Raw genomic sequence first — 7500 nt, 5'->3', positions numbered from 1 at the left:
CTAGAAGTTTTTGCTACCCTAAAATTTATTGATATATATATACATATATATAAAGATATATAGATATATATATATATATATATATATATATATATATATATATATATATATATATATATATATATATATATATATATATATATATATATATATATATATATATATATACATATATATATATGTGTATATATATATATATATATATATATATATAGATATATATATATATATATATATATTCATTGAACAGCAGATACAAAATAAATTAAAGCAAATCGAAGTTGCTTTTAATTTAATCGATAAACTGAGATGTGTTTTCTCTTCGAACACATCACCGGCGCAACAACACAACTTCAGCAGCATCAACAACAACAACCTCAGCGGCAACAACAACAACAGCAGCAACAACAACAGAATGAACCACTCCTTGATTCGTCTACAACGGCCGATTTGTTAAACGAAACGATTGACTCCTCCCCAGTCACCAGGGTCTCACAGCAGGAAGCACCATCCCTTCCTTTCACTTCCCCAGTAGCTCAATCATCATCACTGTCAACATCATCGCTTCTGCCTACTACTACTACTACTACTACTACTACTACTACTACTACTACTACTACTACTATTACTACTACTACTGCTGCTGCTGCTACCTCAAGGAATCTACCTCCAACTACTTGTTCAAGAACTCTACCTCCCACAGGTCACAAAGTTCGCCAAAACCTCAGCAAACTATCATCTACACCTCTCACAACTCACACAAGCACCTACACACCCACTCGAAACCCCGTCATTTGCCGATATTCTCTCCGCTATAGATTATGCACTGATAGAGACTGCAAGTTCACCCATTTACCTGGGACAGAAAGCTCTATCCCCACAAACTACAACAGCCACCACCATAATACATACTCTATTACAACACCACCACAACCACCAATATCTCAAACAAGGAATCCCCAAATCTGCCGCTATTCCCAGCGAGAAAGATTGTGTATGCACAGGGATTGTCCCTTTATCCATCTCCCGGGGACTCGTCGGACAAATGATAATAAAAATAAAAATAACGGCAAAAAAACATATGACTCATATAGAAATAACCACTCATATAAAAATAACCACAACAAAAGTCACCTACAGTTCCCTAGACAGGAAACTTCTTCCTCTTTTGTAGCTATAAGGAATCTAGCAAAAGAACTGGAAAAAAAACATCCGAGCTATCACCTACCACCATCCACCACTATCACCCCACTGCACATGCCATTAAAAAGCAAACATAAACAAAACGCCAAAACAATTAAAACCATCCACTCTCACCTCAACATTTTTGCTTAATGCCCAAGACATCAGTCCTTCCACCAATACTCAAAAATGGAAGTTAAAATTCCTGGAGGACTGGGTCGATGCCTATCCAAACCACATCCCTTTCTTCGTCCTCACTGAAACCCATCTTAGTAACCTCCACTTGGAAGCCGGGGTGAAAGTTAAAAATTTCAAAGCCATTAATGCTGATCGTGCTGGCAGAAGAAAGGATGGGACTGCCATTTATGTTCTTGATTCATTCCCAACAGAGACTTGTGACCCCCTTCGGTCAGACACTGACCATGAGTTTTCACCTACAGAGTTACCCTCTGAGGCACAAGTCTGGACAAGGTTTTTTTTTATGGAAGACCAGCAGTCGCCCATGCATACCGGCCTCCCCTCTCCACGTCACCGATGTTGTCTAAGGGAAAGGCAAGGGTCGATACAGCTTGGCACCTGTGACGTCGCAACTCATTTCTACAGCTGAGTGAACTGGAGCAACGTGATATAAAGTGTCTTGCTCAAGAACACAACACGCAGCCCGGTCCAACAGAGACTATGGACATATTTTCTAATGGATACTGCGAAACAGTCGCTGTATTCAGTCAAACCAACAACTTAATAGTAGTTGGGCTCTACAGACTACTCCAAACGCCCCTACCATGTTTCAAGGAATGCCTCAACAACATAAAGTGTTTCATCCAGCAGTGTCAACCTGACAACATCTTAATGGTGAGAGACTTCAACCTTCCCGGGGTTGACTGGTCTACAAACAGTGTGCCGCCAGGTTCTTCTCTTTGAACTCCTGACAGGGAGGCAGTGGAATCGCTTCTTGACTTCATGGATGATTTCTTCCTGTCCCAACTTGTGCTCGAACCAACGAGATCTCACAAAAAAGTCGTAGACTTAATTTTCAGCAATCATACTGACACTATCCACAATATTGCAGTGGAGAAAGCTCTACTCTCTGATCATGACATGGTTCTCTGTGATCTGAGATTTCACCGGCCAAAATACAAAACAAACGTCATCCCTCTTGTACATCCATTTGACACTATGGATTTCCACAACGCAAACTGGGAAGCGATCAGTAATGATCTTGAATAAGTCGATTGGTCCTTCACGCACACATACACACCCACTAACATCAAAAAGTCCTGGCAGTCATTTGTAGACACCATTACCAACATATGTGCAAAGCACACCCCATTAAGATCTGCAAACAAATCTAAGTGCAGAATCCCTAGAAATAGAATAACTCTCATCAGGAAAATTAAAAGAATTAACAAAAAAATCAACAAGCTAAAATACTGGCAACAGCAACACACCAACCTGACTGCCATCACGTCACTAGAGATTGAAAAACATAACCTCCAAAACAACATGATGTCTATCATCAATAGTCAGAGAAGAGCTGAAGAGTCCTGGGCCATTGAGAAGATCAAACTCAATTCCAAAGTGTTCTTTTCATTTGCAAAAAAAAAACACGAAGTCACTGGCTCTACTGTTGGCCCTCTGATTGATGAAAATGGTACTCTTCAAGACAATGCCAAAACCATGGGAGAGATGCTGCAGAAACAATATTGTTCTGTTTTCAGCAATCCTTATATTACTGATCTGGGTTGCATCAGTGATGTTACTCCCCTATACACTTTATCGGACATAACCTTTGGCGCAATAAAAGAAATGAAGCATAATTTAGCAGTAGGTCCCGATAGGTTCCCTGCTTGTGTCTTGAAGATGTGTCAACACCAACTTGCACCCCCCTCTAGCCAATCTGTGGCGGAACTCACTGGATGCTGGATATATAGCAGAAAACCTATACCAGTCTGTTGTCCCAGTTTTCAAAAAAGGAAACAAATCGCTTGCCGTGAATTACCGTCCAATCTCACTCACCTCTCATATCCTTAAGGTATTTGAGAGAGTGCTGAGATCGCAAATGACTCACTCCCTTGAGAGTCATAATATGCTGAACTCCAACCAGCATGGATTCCGTAATGGAAGGGATTGCCTGACGCAGCTACTGCATCATTTTGATGATATTTTGAGAGCCTTAGGAGAGGGTTCCAACACTGATGTTATCTACCTTGATTTCATCAAGGCCTTTGACAGGGTTGATCATAAGAACCTTTTGAGAAAGCTGTCCAATATTGGTGTCACTGGAAAGCTGCTGCAGTGGATCAAGTGCTTCCTGTCGAACAGAACCCAACATGTTGTAGTCGAAGGAGTCAAATCCAGCCCAGACAAAGTCAGTAGTGGTGTCCCACAAGGCACTGTGTTGGGCCCACTTCTCTTCATCATCTACATTAATGACATTACTGATATCATCAATCACAGTAACATCAGAATTTTCGCTGATGATTCCAAGCTCCAGAAGGTCATCAATGGCGTGGATGACCGGATAAGCCTTCAGTCAGACCTACTTGCTGTTGTCCAATGGGCGGAAAAGAACAACATGCTGGTAAACGAAGACAAATTCGAACTGATCCACATTGGAAGGGAGGACGCTCTGAAACTCCCATACTCCCTTCCTTCTGGAGAAATTCTCATAGCGTCTAACAACATCAGAGACTTTGGAGTAACTGTGGACAACAACATAAGCTGGGCTACACATATAAGCAGCAAAGTTGATATGGCCCGCAGAATGTGTTCCTGGATTCTCAGAACCTTCCAGACGAGAGATTCCCACACCATTATCCTTTTCTTCTCCACTTGTGCCCGACCCCACCTTGAATACTTCTGTCCATTGTGGTCTCCCTACACGAAACACAATATCATGAGAATTGAAGCTCCCCAAAGGTCAATCACAAAAAAGATAGATGGCATGTCAGACCTCGACTACTGGGGTCGACTAGAAAAGCTGAAACTGTATTCACTCCAACGACGCCGTGAACGCTACATTATCTGTATTATGTGGAAAATATTCCATCAGCACTGTCCAAATGATGTTGGCATCACCTTTAAAATACATCCAAGTCTTGGACCACATGCCATCCGTCTACAACAAAAATCTGAATCGTATCTCATAAAAACAGTACGGCACAATTCTTTCACCCCAATTGGACCCGCTCTCTTCAACATTATACCAGGACAAGTCAAAACAGAAACTGACCACACAAAATTCAAGAAGTCTTTGGACAAATTCCTTCAAACAGTCCCGGACAAACCATCCACACCCGGATATGTCTCCGCAAACAATAACTCTCTGCTTGAATGGGCCTTGGTGCCAAAATCCTGAATTGAAAGACTTCGCCAGGTGTTGCTATTAAGTTAGACATGGCCTGGGCCAATACTGACCAAAACCTTTCTAAGTTATTCTAAGTTACATATATATATATTATATATGTACATATGCATATATTTATATGCATATGTATATGTATTTATATATATATATATATATTATATATATATATATATATATATAATAATAATAATAATAATAATAATAACTTACTTGGAGAATAAGAAAACGACGCGTGGCGTTCAATCATATGATAACAATTTAATAAATAAAACATATGCATACATACACACATACATACATACATACATACATACATACATACATACATACATACATACATACATACATATATGCACATACCTACATCTATATGTATATATACATGCATATATGAGTACAGGACACCACAAATAAACGTAGAACACAACGAGAAACGAAAACATAAAATCAAACAAGGAAACGGACTTTTATTAACAACGAAAAAACAGAGTGCAAGAGAAATCAGCTGCTCCTGTTTCGACTCAATACGTGTTTCGAAGGTAAAGGCAGAACACGATCCGGCCGAAGCAGTCCTCCTTGCAAAATGAATTAAATAAAATTCTTTTGCTGAGGGGTAAAAAAAGTGACAAGAACAGGACGTACAAGCAATACAAATGAAGACAAAAACAGTACACATATAGAATAAAAGCAGGACAAGGAAACCAACAATAAGGGCTTTTTTTAAGCCTAGACGGTGGAAAAATTCGTTAGAACGTATTCTGAAGATCGGCTTGCGGATGACAGAAGAAGGTCGATGTTGACTTGTTGAAAGCAGCCGGCAGAAATAAAGTTACCAGTCCGGTCAGCGGCCAGAGAGAGGAGGAGTGTGAGAGAGAGAGAGGAGGAGGAGGAGTGAGAGAGAGAGAGAGCAAAAGAAACCAGAAAGGGTGAAAAATAAGGAGAGAGACAGGTAGAGAGGAAGACAGACAGGCAGGGAGGAAAGGTCAAGTAAAGAGCTAAGAGTGCGCGTCATAAATATTATAATAAAAACTTACTTGGAGAATAAGAAAACGACGCGTGGGGTTCAATCATAAAATAACAATTTAATAAATACAACTTTTCCCCAGACTTGAAAACATAGAGAGGCATTTTTTTTACGTCAGACACCACGACTCCGAATACCATGACTTGAGCTGGGTGCGTGATCCTAAATATAAACATAAATATATATATATATAGATATATATATATATATATATATATATAATATATATATATATGTTTATATATATAGTATATATATATATATATATATATATATATACGAAAGAAGGTTTGAAAACGCAATTTAAAAGATGTTTATTTACTTTACCGGTTTCACTCTTTGGAAAATGATTGTCAAAAGTAACATGTAGAAGTTTGATTGCGTTAATTATTGGTTGTTACAAATTGCTACATTACATATATACAGTCTTTGGTAACAGCGACATGTTAAGGACATAAAAAAGTTCAACAAGTTCCTTAAAATATTGGGCACAAAGGATTACTACATAAATAATCGTTCTCAAGGACATGCTTAAGATAGTTTCCAGAAGGAATTGATATTGGTATTGGTATTGTATCTGTATATTCAAACATGCACAGAATATTGGTTGACACAGAGTACTACAATCCATATAAATATACATCCTTTGGTGACAAGAGCATGTTGAGAATATAAAAAAGTTTAACAAGCTCATTGAAATAATGGGCACAAAAGATTACAACAAATATATTATACATTCTCAAGATAATTTCCAGAAGGAATTATTAAAAAAGTTCAGTATACACGTACAGAATATTATGAGTTCAAAAAGATTTACATTATAATAGTAGTGAAGCTAAAACTGACCTGTCCGCTATGGTAGCGTAAAAGGAGGAGTAATGTGGAACTGAAAAGAATTTACCCTTTTTTTTTTGTCTCTCCTTCAAGCATCAATGATTTAGGGGTCAGGATGGGGTGAGTGTGTGTGTGTCTTGTGTGTGTGTGTGTGTGTGTGTGTGTGTGTATACATATATATGTGGAGTGAATAGATGTGTCTGTGTGTCTGTAAGACTTGGTAGGATGATGTGTCCGTTTGTCAACCGCGTGTGTGGTTGTCTTGGTGTTGTGTGTGTGTGTGTGTTATGTATGTGTGTGGATGGCATTTGGCATGGAGCTGCGTGTGTATATGTGTCTCTGTATGGAGGTGAGATTGGTGTGAGTGTGTGCATATACATGTATACATGTGTTTGTGTGTGGGGGGGGCTGTTTTTGATTGGTTCCAGGGTGGTGTAAATAGATGTGTGTTATTTAAAGAATTTTTTGGGGTAGGATGGTGTGGTATATGTGTGCCCGTTTGTGTGTGTGTGTGTGTATGTGTGTGGTTAATGTTTATTAGTGTGTTGCGTGTGCGTTAGTGTGAATGTGTTTGTTCGTATGTGTGTCCATGTCTGTTGGGTGTATCTGTGTGGCATGTGTGTATATGCGTTTTGCGTGTGTTGGTATTGAGTATGTGTTTGTGTGTGTGCGTACATATGGTGTGGGTGTACGCGTCTTTGTGTGTGTATATATATGTATACATGTGTCTACGCGTGTGTGCGGGCCATACATACACACAACATATATATACATATACATATTATACATATACATACCACACACATATATACATTACACACACACACACCATACATATATATACACCACACATACACACATACAACACATATATACATCTAATATACACATACGCAATATACACACACACAACATATATATATATAATACACACACACACATATATATATATGCATATATATACATGTACGCGTATATTATATTACATATATATATATACATAATATATATACATATATATATATATATATATATATATATATATACTTATATATATGTATGTATATATATACATATATATATATGTATATAT

At 38.2% G+C, this 7500-nt stretch overlaps 1 long non-coding RNA gene across 1 annotated transcript in view; it reads left to right on the top strand.

Moving 5' to 3' along the window:
- The window catches only part of LOC118763862, a 20255-nt gene that overhangs the window by 957 nt on the left and 11798 nt on the right, over positions 1-7500 (top strand). The gene's annotated exons all lie outside the window — the stretch shown is intronic.

The sequence above is a fragment of the Octopus sinensis genome, linkage group LG6 (assembly GCF_006345805.1).
Source record: "Octopus sinensis linkage group LG6, ASM634580v1, whole genome shotgun sequence".
In the NCBI taxonomy this organism is placed as follows: domain Eukaryota; kingdom Metazoa; phylum Mollusca; class Cephalopoda; order Octopoda; family Octopodidae; genus Octopus; species Octopus sinensis.
The sequence above is the reverse complement of the archived record's forward strand: the minus strand, read 5'-3'. Positions and strand labels throughout refer to the sequence as shown.